At 46.8% G+C, this 15,644-nt stretch overlaps 1 long non-coding RNA gene across 2 annotated transcripts in view; it reads right to left on the bottom strand.

The window, feature by feature from the left end:
- Positions 1-6,503: 6,503 nt before the first annotated feature.
- Positions 6,504-15,644, bottom strand: part of LOC138259502 (uncharacterized) — a 66,907-nt gene continuing 57,766 nt past the window's right edge. For both annotated transcript variants that reach the window (XR_011198747.1, XR_011198748.1), the window contains one exon: positions 6,504-7,992. This is a non-coding gene — a long non-coding RNA (uncharacterized lncRNA). The remainder of the gene's footprint in view (positions 7,993-15,644) is intronic.

Below are 15,644 nucleotides of genomic sequence, written 5' to 3'. Positions count from 1 at the left end.
ATCACAGACCTCCATCGTTGGTCGCCACTCCGTCCTGCTATCTGCACAAGTAATGCCCCAAAGGGTGTGCTCCTCAGAACACCCCCCCTTCACTAGCTGTGAGGTCTCTCCTGATCTCAAGGGAAAAGAGCAATGGGACAGCTGCTGGGGCCACTGTGGATCCCCCCCACTAGGGGAAATACAGTAACAGGGAGAGCCTCCAGGCTTGGGCGCCTCACACTAGTGGTGAGATCTCTCCTGATGTCTTGCGAACAGACCAACAGGATGGCCACTGGGGCCACTGCGGATTCGCCTCCACTAGAGAAGATATAGTAAGTGGGGAGAGCCTCTGGGTTTGGGCACCTCATCTGGTGCAAAAAACTGCACTCTGTCTCATCTGGGTCTGTCTGGGGCCAGGAAGCACCTACGAGAGCACAGTCTCCTACCCCGCGCCTGCACTCAGCCGGGGCGCAGAGTCACCAGGTGCGGCTCCCATGGTAGGCCTTTCTGACACAGAGGCTGCTGCAGCACTTCACCAGTATACCTGGCTTCTCCAAACTGGGGCCGGGGCCTCGCCAGAGGAACACCACCATGAGGGCAGAGCCTACTGCTCTCCCTCTCTTGATGGTCCCTGCTCACAGGGCAGTGCGACTCACACAGCACAGAGTCTCTCCTGCAGGATTAACACCTCAGGGAGCAGCAGGAGCGCTCATCTGCTGGCACCTCTGAGGCAGGGAAACTAGCACTCAGCAGCCACTCCCATGAAAGATCCAGCACTTGCCAGGGATTAACACAACAGGGTCAGGGGCAGCGGCGTAATCCAATGCTGACCCCTGGGCGGTCACTGGGGCCCACAGAACCACGGTATTGACTGTAGGCCAGCACATAAGATAGCAGACCAGGGTGTCAGTCCCTTCTGTAACCCTGCAGATGTCAGGCAGCAGACCAGTGCTACAGCTCCAGCAGCTCATATGGCAGTTCCTTCCTGGTAGCACCACAGTCCTCAGGGACAGCACGTCCAGCCAGCAGCATCTGGCGACAAGTCCCATGCAGTGTCTACAAATGTGGGGGACAACCCCTTATACTTATACTCATTCTGTTCAGCTTCCACAAGATGGGGGGGTTCCAACCAGCACTAACTGGTTCCAGCAATGCCTCCTTCTCCAGCACTGGCTCCAGACATCAGTATGGGATAAGCAGCCTTTGTGTAAGGCCAGGGTACAGCCTTTACAGATGCATGCGTGCCCTGCCTCTACCAACCCAGGAAGACCATTCAGTATGCAGATGTACTCCTGTTACACCTCCACCCTCCCTGTGTGGTGGCTGTCTGGAAAATATGCACAAAGCCAAGCTGTCACTCTACCCCAGACATGGAGTGGAGTCAAGTTGCAAAAGCAGCGGAATTATAAGCACAGAGCAATGCCTACTTTCTAAAAGTGGCATTTCTACAATGGTGGTAAAAAATCTATCTATAGCAGTAAGCAGAATCTCTCACTACCATTCCAACCATACCAAACATGCCTATGCCACCCCTCATAGATCATACAAACCCACTCAGACATATGTCAGGGCATTTCAAATGCAATCCTATGAGAGGAGCAGCACTCACAGTAATGAGAAACTAAGTAGGCTGTTTGCCACTATTAGGACATGTAGTACATAAAGGCATATGTCCTACCTTTTATATATACAGCACCCTGCCCACAGGGCTATCTAGGGCATCTGTGTTTGCACACCTGCTCACAGGGCTATCTAGGGCCTACCTTATGGGTGACCAAATGTACTAAAAGGGGAGTTCCAGACTTGACAAGTAAATTTAGATACCAGGTCCCTGTGGCAGTAAATTGTGCATGCAGGCCCTGCGGTGGCAGGCCTGAGACAGGGTTGAAAGACTACTTCTGTGGCTGGCACAAGGTGCGCTGCAGGCCCATTAGTAGCATTTAATTTACAGGCCCTGGGTATAAGGGATACCACTGTACAAGGGACTTACAGGTAAATTAAATAAACAAATCATGTGTAAGCCAATCATATCAAGTTCCGAAGGGATAGAACATGCACTTTAACACTGATCAGCAGTGATAAAGTGCCCAGATTTCTAGAGCCAACAAAAAGAGTTCAGAAAAATAGGAAGAGGATGGCACAAAGTTGTTTGGGGATGACCCTGCAAAAAGGGCCAGGTCCAGCAATCTCCATGATTCAATCTTTCATGGGGGACTTCCGAATGATGTTTCTACAATACTATGATATTGGTTTTTCTAACAAGCTTTCTTTCTATGGCAACAGATGCTTCTAAGGTAGAAGTCTGAGGAGGAGTGGGAGTTGGGGGAGCATTCATTTGTAAATTGTTGGGTTTTCAGTGTTTTATGGTATATTGTATGAGTATTTAACCTTGCTTTTCCTTTTTAGGTTCTGACACACATCTCTGCAATGGATATGGCAGCGGTCTTCTGACTGTGACCTCTTGTAGTGCCTTATCAACACCTTTTTCACCCAGACATGGGACTGTGATAGGCCCCATCTTTGCACTATATATAATGCGTTGCCATGCCCATTCTTCACACTCATGACCTTTCGAATATTGTCTTGGAATGGCAATGGTCTCCTAGATCGTGTAAAATGTTCTGCAGTCCTTACCTTCGCCCATCGCCACTCCCTCGAGGGGCTATTACTGCAAGAATTGCATCTTATGGGATAATGCTGTCCCTTTCGGTGCATAGGGGTTACAATAGGGTATTTCATGCAGGGTATTCTTGAGGTAGAAGAGAGTTGCTATCAGACTATGGCGCTCATTCCCTCTCTCTGTTGCTCATGAAACGCGCGACCTGCAGGGCTGCTTCAGCGACCTTACAGGTACGTTGGAGTTCAGACAATCACTTTAATATGCGTCTATGCCCCACCTGCATCCCATAACGCTTGCCTCAAAGATCTCTCCAAACTCCTCCTGAACCTCCCACAGGGCCTTACCATAACAAGAGGTGACTTCAACGCTGTGCCAGACCCAGAGCTCGATACAATGGGGTCCCCCACCAGCTCCAGATGAATCAGGCCACGCCTGCTTACCGACTGAACTGCTACTCTTGGTTTCTGAGATGCCTTGAAGATATGGCATCCTAGATTGCGTCAATTCACGCATACCCCAGCGGCACACCACACTCACTTCTGAACAGACCTAGCCTTTTTAGCTGCCACTGATTATTAAGTGCTTATTCAAATCCAGATACTACCTTGCGGGATTTCTGACCACTCCCCTCTATTTCTTCATGTTGGAGTCCCCACGACTGACCAACGCCCCACCTAGTATCTCCTGGACAAGCCCCTCATTCACTCATTGCGTGTGGACCTTCAAGCTTACTTCTGCAATCACGAAGGGTCGGTCATGAAAGTTGGCAGCTTATGGGCAGCCAGTGAAGCAACCATACAAGGCTTCACCAGAGGATGTATTAGGTGAGGAGGAAGAGGAGGTGTTCTCCAGATTGGCACCCAGGAAGACTCCCAGTCCAGGAGGCTTCCCATGGAGTACTATACCACATTCTGTGAGATATTAGTACCCTAATTCTAGTCCTGTACAAAGAAGTTTGCCACTCTGGCTTGCTTGCCAACTTGAAGAGAAGTGGAGAGAGAGGACAGCCTTGCCTCCTCCCCCCGCCTATGGGGAAGACTTTGGAAAGGACTCCATTGACCTAGACCCGCATCGTGGGATTGCAGTAGAGGGTACGAATCACACCTTAGTATCGGGGTCCTATGCCGGCTCGAGACAACACCTAGTAAAGGTAGCCCTAGTCCACTGTGTCAAAAACATTTTCAAAATCATTAAAAAGTAGGGCTAAATCATATGGCAATTGATGACAGTGAGCCAGGACAACGTGGAGTCGTCGTAGATAATGCCTAGTACCCCAGGTCAGCATGAAGCCACACTGGTCTGGGTGTATCAGTGTAGCAAGAACGCTTTTGAGTTGATTAGCTAGGACAGTAGCAAAAATTTTTACTTCTCCGTTGAGAAGAGATATTGAGCGGTAGTTTGCACAGGATGTGAAGGGCCCCCAGATGTCGTTGGGGCAGGAATGCAGAGGCATAATTTCCTAAATATTAGACACTTGTTCCTGACAGTAAGCAATGTTGCACAGCCACACCTTGGTAGAGGGAGGAGGTTTTTTACCCCCGTGCATGGCCACTCTGTGTTTGGCCAGCAGGAGTAACATGGCAGTTAGACAGTGGCAAGTGTTGGGTATGTCTTTAATGTAGACTAACAGGCCTATCAAGGGGTGAGGGGAGAGAATGGGGTGTGATCATGTGGATGGTTTGGAAGATCTCTGTCCAGAAGGATGCCACCCTTGGGCTTTGCCAGACTAAGTGGATAAAGGAAGCCAGTGTATAGTTGCAGTGCATACAACTGGGGTCTGGAACTAACCCCATTTTAAAAAGCTGAATAGGGGTGCAATAGATACAGTGGAGGAATTTAAAGTAAATGAGACGAAGTCTGTAGTTGGGAAAAAGTTGCTGCAGATTACTGCAATTGAAGGACCACTGCGCGTCCCTGTGAGCTGGAGTCATGTCCTTCTATCCATGCCCCTCTCGCTTGCAGGGAGGCAGTTGGTGAGAAGCTCTGTGTAGTATTGTTATGGAGAAGTGAGTATGTTTTCCAGTGCCGGGAGAGGTGGTGGCGGGGATGGGAAAGTGTTGTGTAGAACTAAGCAGGTGGTGCAAATCTGGTAATATGGTAGTGTGTCTAGAAGAGTGGGGGTGAGGACGCCGTGTCTACAAAGATGGGAGGAACTCTTGTCAGGGTAAAGGTCCGAGAAACAATCTGAGGTTGTATTTATGTGTGCGAGCAATGGTGCCCTTGTCCAAGCGCAGTAGTCGCATGGTATTATTCGCAAGTAGGATGAAGGGAGCATATAGCAATAATAACCCTGCTCTCTTTCTCAGACCCTCCCTTGCCCATCGCACACACTCCACTGTATAAATGTCGGCTCTAGGAGCCTTGTAGGGTAAATATAGGGCTAACGATAGAAGGCAAGGAGCTGTTCCGTCTATCTCAACTACCGTCTGGGGCTGAAATGGGGTCGGGTACAGTCAGAAATGTAGAAATTGGGCTTGAGCACAGAGGGCGTATAGTATCAGATCCAGCACTCCCACCCCACCCTGCGAGAGTCATAGGGTAAGGAGTTCCCAGGGAGTCTGTGTTTGCACACCTGCCCACACCAATCTTACTAGGTTAGATTTAAGCCGCTTAGGGGACTGAGCTGTGAGCGGTAGAGAGATGTTAAGGAAGAGGTAGCGGAACTTAGGGAGAATAATCATTTTTGTGATTGCAATGCGACCGGCCACAGGTATACTGTCCTCCAACAAGGTTGTGGCTCGTCCATAATTTGCGCATCATAATTCCTCTAGATCATAGCTTAGCCACATGCCCAGTTACCAAACCAGTTCATCCGCCATCTTCAACGGGTATTCAGTGGGAAATGGATGCTTATTATCGGACAGGGAGAATATTACAGATCTGGCCCTATTTACCTGTACACCGGAATAGCCACCAAATGTCACCACCTCGTGTCAATGGAACCAGGTTCTCACAAGGATCAATTGCGAAATAGGGTGATGTCATCAACATACATCAAGACAACTAATCCTGTGGTAGTGAACCTTATTCCCTTGTTCACATGACACTGATGTAGCCTTGCAGTCAGAGGTTCCATTGCGATGGCGAAAAGGAACAATTTTTGTTCTCCTCTCGGGGCATTGTAGTCTTTGATATCTAGATATCTTGTAGACAGTTGTCGTGTGATATTGTGTTGAGCATCAGCATAGAGTGTGGGTGTTGGCTTTTGGAGACTCCAGACAATCCAGTCGGACGTCCATTACATCATTGAAGTCATAGAATAGTGCAGGAACCGAGACCGGTTATTTTTGTCCATATTTCAGAGAGGAATTCAGTGTCGTCAGCATTGGGACCATACACGGCAGCCAGAGTCACTGTGCGTCTGTGTAGGGAGCCCGCAAGGATAACATATCGACCATTCGGGCCAATAGAGGAGCGGGACAGCTGCCAAGGAAGCCCCCTATGCAGTAAAAGCGACACACTCCTTGAATAATTGGGGTAGGTGGAGAAGTAAGTGTCACCACACCATCGAGGACGCAGACCAGAGGCTAATGGGCTTTGCATGTGAGTTTCCTGTAGAAAGCAGATGTCTATGTTATGTCTATTGAAGTAGGAGTGAATCAGGCATGCTTTATGATGACCATTAAGGCTAGGAATGTTCCATGCAATGCAGGTTAAGGTGGGCATGTTATCTGTGGGGAAAGAATATTGTAAGCAGGCGCATGTGCTGTTTAGTCCATAGCGAGCATGTGCAGTCAGACCCGTAGCAGGAACTGAAAAAAATACGACAAGCAGAACAATAAACCATGACCCAAAGAATGCAACCCGCACCACTCTCCACCCACTCCAACCCCCCCAACTAGGTTGAGACAGGTATCCCCACCCCCACCACACATAACCCCTACCCACAATTAGGACAGCCATATTTAAATACAACATTTTTACCAAATATTTTGTATTCTTCTATGAGGTGTCTCATCATTTACTTTCTTAAGAGAACTGCAGTTTCATGGTTAAACATCTACATCATTTTACTAAAACACAAGTTATCCTATTGATTTTCTATAGTAGACCGTTGATTAGAAACATTTTCCAGTATTAAACTAAAAGATTTTAATACATTACTGTCTATATGAAAATTATGCCTATGGAAAGGTCAAAACTAACTTCTTTTACCTGAGGTCATAGCTTTCATAACATTTCAGGTTGTCATTAATGTATAATTTCACATTCTTAACGTAGGTCAGCTTTTGCACACAGATGGTACTTCATCTATTAAAGCCCAATATGAGTAAATGTGACAGCCTACTGCTTTCATGTGATTTAAAATCATTTTGTTCTGTCTAAGGCCTACATTTTAATTCAGTACATCATGGCATTATTTCCATTATTTTAAAAACTCTTCTGCACTGTTAACTTGCTGTTGTGTTAAACTATGAAGCTTGCTAAGACATCTTGACACCATTACTCTATCTGCATGTACTTAGCAAGCCGTTGTCACCTACAAAGGGCTTGCCTACAGAGCTTAAGGCACCCAACAGAATATTTAACCGGGTATATTAAGCATTTGTTAACAGCATTTGGAAAGTATCTTTACTCTTTTTATTTTGCCGACCACACGTGAGTGTGTATTGAATTACAATGGGATTTGATTTTACGAATAAATATGGCCTGAAACACTGAGCAACAGTTTAAAACCCTGAGCTTTTTTTGATCATGATGAAAATCCATAACAATAAATGATATTACAGTGTATTACCTACACTTAAAAGACGTGAAAGAAAAGTGCAGAACTTTCTTACAATTGTTAAAGAAATGCAGTGCATACAACACACGGATAAATTATTGTCCATCTGGCCATCGAACTCACAAGAGAGGGAAGTCATGTGTGGGTTTTTGCTAATACTGCAGGGTTTTTTGCTAATACTGCAGGGTTTTTGAAGTATGGACGAAGTGAAGCAGAATGCAGATAAGGTACACAGCTCAAAGGAATGCTTGAGGCGTATCGAGTGTACCCAAGCTGGTCCAGAGATATTTGAATTTTGATCTTCACCAGATGCTGCACAGCTGCCCAATGCCTGCAATCTGTCCACCCATATTTTAAGTTGAGCTAGGCATCATCCTCCTTTGCCAGAAGGTCTCTTCTTCAGTAAGTCACTCACCAATTGGAGTGCTGATGTGTGACGAGTTGCTGCCTTGTGAGAGATTGTAGCATCTCGCAGTAAGCCTGCCCCTCCCTCCAGCCATTCGTCGCCACGTGTTGGGTTCTCTGACACAACTGAAGATGATTCAGAGTTTTCATAAAAGATGGATTTAATCTCCATAAGATGCAGTCAGCTCTTCAGATCCCAGGACCAAATGACAAATATTCATCCCACAAGGTTCCACTTCTTACATTATGACATGCCCGCATTCTGCTGGAAAGAGAGTGGAAAATAGACCACAACACATCCATTAACTGCAGAGTTAGTGTGATTTTCAGTTTGTACACGAGGTCGTACACTACATTCACAGCACTTTTACCCTGACCACCTTGCACTCACATCTCCACCCTAAAAGTGAAGCTTTATTGACCTATTATTCTTTGGTTATGCCATGGCTAATACACAATTGCGTTACAAATTAAGAAACATTAATACATGGATATTGAAGGAAGATAAAGATATGCATATTCATGTAGTCTTGATGATTTCGCTCGTGAAATGTCATATACTATATAATCTCGGACTTTGTGACTGTGATGTAATTATTTTAGTGCCAGAGATACATGGGCAAATAAATATTTGTGGCAAACGGTGGGCACATCAGTGCCTCATTGGCTGTCCATTTTCCTGCTTGCAGTAAGCTTCGAGACTCTGCTTCTACAATATTATATATTCATAATAACAGGCACGCTAACTACAAACATGCATAATTATTGCATGCAGAGGAGGACTACCTTGTCCTCCAAGACTGCCTGTTTCTGTACTTTACATCAAAGCCTACTCTCCTGAGTGTCTAACTTGGCGCAACACAGCAAATTAGATTTTAATGCTAGACTAGATGTGATTTTCATTTCCACTCTTCTCATCTCCCTTTCTGCTGCTTTTTTAAAGATGCCACTGTATGTCCACTGCCATCTTTATAAACCAAGTGTCTTTATGGTGTGGGTCAGGAAATAGGCAGGTAAGGGTTTGGTAGTTGGAGGTCAGGAGGAGGGAGGCACACCCCAACTTCATGGAATGTAAAACATATCAAATATTACATGCAGACCACCACAGATCTGTGTATTTAGACCTTTTGCAGGTAAGATGTAACTCTTTCATTGTCACCCCAATTTACAGTTTTACTCATGTGTTACATGGGGGCAGTTTAGGATGAACTGTTTTTGATTTTATTCAGGTTTTGAGCCTAAACACACGTCACCTACAACCCACCACTGATGAGGGAGTAGATGACGTACGACACAACTATCCCCCACACCCTAATTGCACCAACTTCCCCGACCAGGACTGCTGAGTCTGCATAAAAAATAGTAGGCAAGCCTAAGAGGTCACCACATCCAGTGCCCACAACCACATTTTAATGGAGACTGTCCTTGTTAGTAACAAAGAAAGACTCCCCAAGGTTGCACTCATAAAGAGAATGTAGGAGCGTATATCAAAATGAATTTCTTGATGCTATGTCAACAATGTAAAACAAAAATCTAATTTTGTATCAAAATTATATAACTTATTTCATATATAAATATAATGTAAAACATTATAAACATTGACACACATCAAACATCGTCCGTAGAAAACATTTAATCTTTTTTCAATGCCTAGAAGAATACAAGACTAAGGTCCCCATTACGAGTTTGGAGGGCAGTGGAGGCCTGGCGCCAAACTTGTACCGTCATCTGACCGCCAGTGCAGCCAGAACACCACCAGCCCTATTACAAGTTTCCCCCTGGGATGGCGGGTGGAAACAGCGTTTCCACCCACCAGCCCAGCGGGAAACAGGGCCTTAACATTGACGCTGGCTTGTAATCGAGCCGGTTACAATGTGGCGGTGTGGGGGGTGAAGGAGCACCCACCGCGCTTTCCACTGCCCGTTATTATGGCAGTGAAACGCACAAGGGGGCTGTCCATGGGGGCCCCCCAACACCCCATTCCACCAGCCTTTCCATGGCGGTCCAACTGCCATGAAAAGGCTGGCGGATTGGGGAATCGTAATCCCCAAGGTGACCTGCATGCAGCGCCCCCCTGGCGGATTACAACCACTGAGACCGCCAACCTGTCAACTGGCAGCAACCTGGCGGTGTCGGCAGTCGGACCATGGAGGCTCCATCACGTTCATAATGTGGTGGTTGGACTCATAATGAGGGCCTATCTGTGATATATATGGCCAGATTTATATTTTGATGGATGGAATATAGTTTGGCAAGGTGGCAGCAGACATTAGCTCTGCCACGCTGATGGACTGCAGTCACCAAATTTAGAGATCCCTGCTGGCCCAACTGTGATATCTATACCTTAATATAAACCTCCATCATGGTGGTTCCTCTTAAGGCACATAACATAAAGGTGGCAGCTGCTGTTGGTTTTGAAGGCCTTTTACCAAGCCTTACCAATGTTTTTTCACAAATAAACTAGTATAACGATAATGTAAAACATTCTGAATATTAACACACATCAAACATCATCCCTAGAAAATATTTTATCTTTTTTAAATCCCCAGAAGAATACAAGACTAATTATGATAGCTAGGGCCAGGTTTATAGTTTGTGCAACCAGTCCCTCTCTGGTGAGTTTCTTTCCCATAATTATAAAATGAATTAGCTTACTGCTACCAGTGTTAAAGTTATGTGTTTGCTGGTGAGGGGTTTATAGGGCTTAGTTTCTATGTATAGGAGTCCCAGCAAGGCCACTCTAGGGTCATGTTGAATGTTAATGTCGAATATTGAACCACTCTGATTCATACATGTCAGCCTACAGCTATCAAAGGCTTACCTCCATTCTTCGTCACTGAGGCGGTCATTCTGACCCTGGCGGTCAAAGACCGCCAGGGCGGAGGACCGCGGGAGCACCGCCGACAGGCCGGCGGTGCTCCAATGGGGATTCCGACCGCGGCGGTAAAGCCGCGGTCGGACCGGCAACACTGGCGGTCTCCCGCCAGTGTACCGCCGCCCCATTGAATCCTCCAAGGCGGCGCAGCTTGCTGCGCCGCCGAGGGGATTCCGACCCCCCCTACCGCCATCCAGATCCCGGCGGTCCGACCGCCGGGAACCGGATGGCGGTAGGGGGGGTCGCAGGGCCCCTGGGGGCCCCTGCAGTGCCCATGCCACTGGCATGGGCATTGCAGGGGCCCCCTAAAGAGGGCCCCTACAAGTATTTCACTGTCTGCTTGGCAGACAGTGAAATACGCGACGGGTGCAACTGCACCCGTCGCACAGCTTCCACTCCGCCGGCTCGATTCCGAGCCGGCTTCATCGTGGAAGCCTCTTTCCCGCTGGGCTGGCGGGCGGCCTGAAGGCGGCCGCCCGCCAGCCCAGCGGGAATGTCAGAATTACCGCCGCGGTCTTTCGACCGCGGAACGGTAACCTGACGGCGGGACTTTGGCGGGCGGCCTCCGCCGCCCGCCAAGGTCAGAATGAGGGCCTGAATGTCTTTCCCAGCTCCCCCTCCCATCCACTCTGGCACTTCCATCTACATCAATGCCAAGCATGAAGTTATTGATAGCTTTTTCGATTTCCACCAACAGCACTTTGTCTTGAATGTGGACATTGTTAAATCACCAAGCCTTATTCTGTTGTTGAGAGTGGGACAGGAGGGTGTGAGTTGATAGCGCTGCGAGCTTATAGAATTGTCAGTGATGTAGGCTGTCACTTTGGTGATATCAAGGAAATGATTGTGCCTAGTGTATATGTGATCTGCTATGAAAAGCCAGCGAATTCTTTGTTGTCTGGGTGATGTGTCCTCCATGCATCTAGTAGGCCCATGAGGAGGAGCCATTCCTTAAATTGTGTCAAAGCTTCCCCAGTTCCCACATGTCTCTGTGCTGTCTTTTTCCTTGTCCATGGCTAGATGAATAGATGATGATCTCCTCCCAGCCACATTGCGTATATCTAAGATAGAATATTTCATTAAAGTTTCTTGGTTCATATTGCAGCAATACAGAGATGAGACTGTAATCGTCTTTGAACCTAACTTAAAAATAACTGTAAAGGCTCTTTCTGCCTCATCTGTCACAACATGCCTTAATTCACCTTGAAAGTGTGCTACACATAGGATTGCAGCTTCCGCTTTTTGATGTTGAAGCCCAATGTAAATTATTGCTTAGGGAACCACTTTGTCTGAATTTTACTACAATTTTGCTTAAACAAGTGGGTTTCTTGAAAGAGGCATATCTCGCTGTACTGTGAGTTAGGTAGGTTGATGATTACAATACCTTTGGCTGGTGCATTTACTACTCTAACGTTTCATTAACTATATTTATCATAGGACAAAGGGAGTGTTGCCTACTCTGAAAGCAGCAATTGACAGTACCCCAGGTGTATCATTGGCATTAAACCATGAGGTGAGCAATAATAAAGGTTTTTATAGGTTGATCTGGGAATTCCCTACATTCCCTCTCATAATGCACACATTCACATGTAACAATGTTAGCAAATGAGAACATTCAACACCTACCAACTCACAACCTTCCTACCCACTGATTCCCTTGTGGATCGGGGACAGTCATCTTGTTTTCTCTCAGAGATCTTTCGGGCTATCCTCCTCTCTGCTCATTTGAGCTCTCTGACCCCAGTAGCTGTTGGGGTGCAACATGTGGGAAGGTCACTCCCCTTGTCTCCATCAGGAGGCTTTGGCAGTGTCTCCAGCATGTTTGGACTGTTTGTCATTAAGTTGCTTCACCTAATGGATTGCTTTCTCCTTGCCTCTTTCTTTTTCTCTGGATGAAGAGATAGTATGTGTCTGAGAATGCCTGAGTGTTTTCCACCCTTTTGAGATCCATCGGGCCCAGTCCGTATTCAGGCCCCTTCCTCGTAGCTGTCTTTGTCTCGCATAAGCAGGATAGTGCAGACCTCATCAATGGTTTTTGCGAGGTTTTTTTAGCTGTCTCATTCAAAAATAAGTCTGAAGGTTTGGCACCATTGAGAATGCATGTTGCAGTTGTAAAGGTGGCCTGTAATCTGCTTATGTTCTCTTCTTCTTTTTAGGGTTAATGCTGCAATATCATGGAACAGTTGCAGCTTGTAAACACACACACAGATAAATACACAAAACCCTCCCTGCCTCAAGTAGAACACCAGGATCCCTCCCTGACCTCGAAGGCACCAACACACTAGCAGGTCTCCCCTGAAAGGTTTCCACAGGCCATCCAAACCTCCTAAAAGACGCTTGAACAAGACAAGAGCTGTGGGGTCGATTTATCGTTACTCCATCAGGATGTTCGTAAGCAAAGAGGCATGTACCAAAGAGGCAGAATCCAGAATTTCAGCAGCAGAGGATGAGCTCTCCAAGGGGGCCCAAGATATCAAAAACCTAACAGCAATGTCAATATGGCTTGAAAAACAAATGAAAGACGCTGAAGGGAGTGCCCGTCGCAACAACTTGCCCCTGGTGTGGCTTCCCGAGGGGATGGAGGGGCCCTCGCCAGCGCTATTTCTGCAGACGTGGTTCAAATCCTCGGTGCCCGATGGTCAACTCTTCACATGTTTCTTTCTTGAAAGGGTCTACCAGGCCACTGATAATGAAAATACTAAACTATGCTGACCAGGGAAAAAGGTGAACAACAATGCGACTACTTTACAGTATTGATTTGCCCAGATTATATGCCGAGAGTACAACAATCTCAGACTTTTTTCAGTCAAACAAAAACTGATGTCCATGTATCTAAGATATGTGCTGCTCTACCCAATCAGACTTAAAGCCCTGCACCAAGAGAAATCATGTGAAGTGAAAACTTCTTCGACTCCCCTGACCAGTCCTGAAAATGGGTCGAGGTGCGAGTTGACACCAGGCTTTGAGATTCTCTGAAAAAACACCCTGAGAGCAGGACAGTACACTCCAAACAGATAGACCAGCAAGCTCTCTACTGACGAGACACACTTGGCAAACCTTGTACAGATGAGAGGAACAATCGGAGGATTCCCCAGGCCCTGGGCGGGTCTGGCGCAGCTGAGGCCCCGCTACCACCCATTGTGACCAGGCTGACCATGGACTTTGCCTCAGGCCACGCCCTGGGTTAACATCATGTTCACAAGGGATGTCATATCATCAAACAGGGCTACCGAGAGCGGTCCATAAATACACTTACATGTACTCGGTCATATAAAACAAGTTTATGGTGCCAACCCCAGTCGGATGGGGTGTTGACCCCTTTGGAAGTCACTAAGTCCAAACTTCAGGGCGACAGATGCTTCTCACTGAGAAGTGTGGGTTGTAGGGTGTTTGGATAGGGGGTATTCATGTTGCTGATTGTTTTTTCTGCATGGGTGTACTGGAAGCCACATTAGCACCACAAACACTTCAAGACTTCAATGATTAGTTCATGGATATGTAAGGATAGTAAAATAATCTCCTGGAGCATGAACAGCAATAATGTAATAACAAGGTGAAAACGAGGGGGCCATCCAACAATACGTTAAGAGGCATGCTCCACAGGTCCTCCTCTTGCAGGAGACACACTTGTTGGGTACACAATTCCGATTCCTGGGCTGCCACGGGTACACCGGAGTCTACCACTTCAGATTTACAAAAGGGTCCAGGTGAGTAGCACTTCTTTTTCACAAATCCTTTCCAAGGCAATAGGCAAGGTTTGAATAGTAATACATAACATTCAGACCTTGTGGCATGGTAAACCGCACCTGGTCTGAGTGATGTCTGGAAAATTAAGCACCCCTCCATCCACACATTCACATATCACTCGGGTGCCCATGGCTCACACTTATTCATGGATTACTTCTTTGTCCCAGCCGTAGTCTTGGTGGTGATTTCAGCATCTGGGATACTTCCCCGGTGCCTGGTCAATAATTCTCCTCTAGAAATTGCAATTTGTAGGGCAGTGGGTCAGCAGGGACAGTGAGATCCAACTCCTGGTGGTTCCTTGATGGGGGGTTCACCGACAGGGTGGGATAATATATAGACAAATATTTCCAACAAAGCAAGAACTTGGTCTCATCCAGTGGGAAGGAATGAAGGCCACGATCAGGGGTACTATAATGTCACACATGGTGGGCAGGCGTAGGGAGAGATACAGATAGATTTTTTACCTTGAGGCCTCCCTGGGTGAGCTGAGAACCTGCCTACCTGCAGACAATGACAATGATACACTTAAAAAGATCTATAATTTTACACTCAACCTTTAAGGAGAAATTGCTGGAGGCTGCCAGGTGTAGGCTTACTGAGTCGCAACATAAAATATACAAACAGGTTGATAAGACAGGGAAATTAATATATTGGTTAGCTAAACGACCTCGAACTAGGAATAGTGGCTGAGGTAGCAGACCCCTACTCGGGCTTGCTTAACACATCTAACAACAGCCTTTGCTAGATACGAGGAACCCATATACAAGGAGATTGATGCCTCAAAGAAAGAGACAGACCACCCCATAGTGAAAGACTTACCAATAACGGCAGTAAGTAATAAAGACAGAGCTGCCCTGGATGCTCTCATTGGAGAACTGAGGTTCAGGTGGCGATTCAGTCCCTTTCTTTGGGAAGAACAAAGGGCCTTAACGGCTTCCCGGCTGAATTCTTTAGAAGAAACACCACTAAATTGCCTACCATTCAGTAAGATGCACAACGAGCACTCCGGACACAAGAGTAGGCGGCTGATCTCAGCAAGACCACAATAGTGCTCATCTCTAAACTGGGGAAACCCACCAGTGACTGTGCCTGCTACAGGCCTATAGCTCTGATTAACACGGAAGCCAAATTAGTAGCTAGAGTCCTAGTGGTCAGGATGTCTGGGGTGGCCCAATGGTTGATATGAAAAGACCAGAATGGATTCCTCCCACACAACAGGTTAACCAGAGACTGTATTAGGCAATTTCAGGTTGTTCTGGCCAACTCAGACAAACTTTCAAATCCATCGACCC

This window comes from Pleurodeles waltl, chromosome 9, assembly GCF_031143425.1.
Source record: "Pleurodeles waltl isolate 20211129_DDA chromosome 9, aPleWal1.hap1.20221129, whole genome shotgun sequence".
Taxonomy (NCBI): Eukaryota; Metazoa; Chordata; class Amphibia; order Caudata; family Salamandridae; genus Pleurodeles; species Pleurodeles waltl.
The sequence above is the reverse complement of the archived record's forward strand: the minus strand, read 5'-3'. Positions and strand labels throughout refer to the sequence as shown.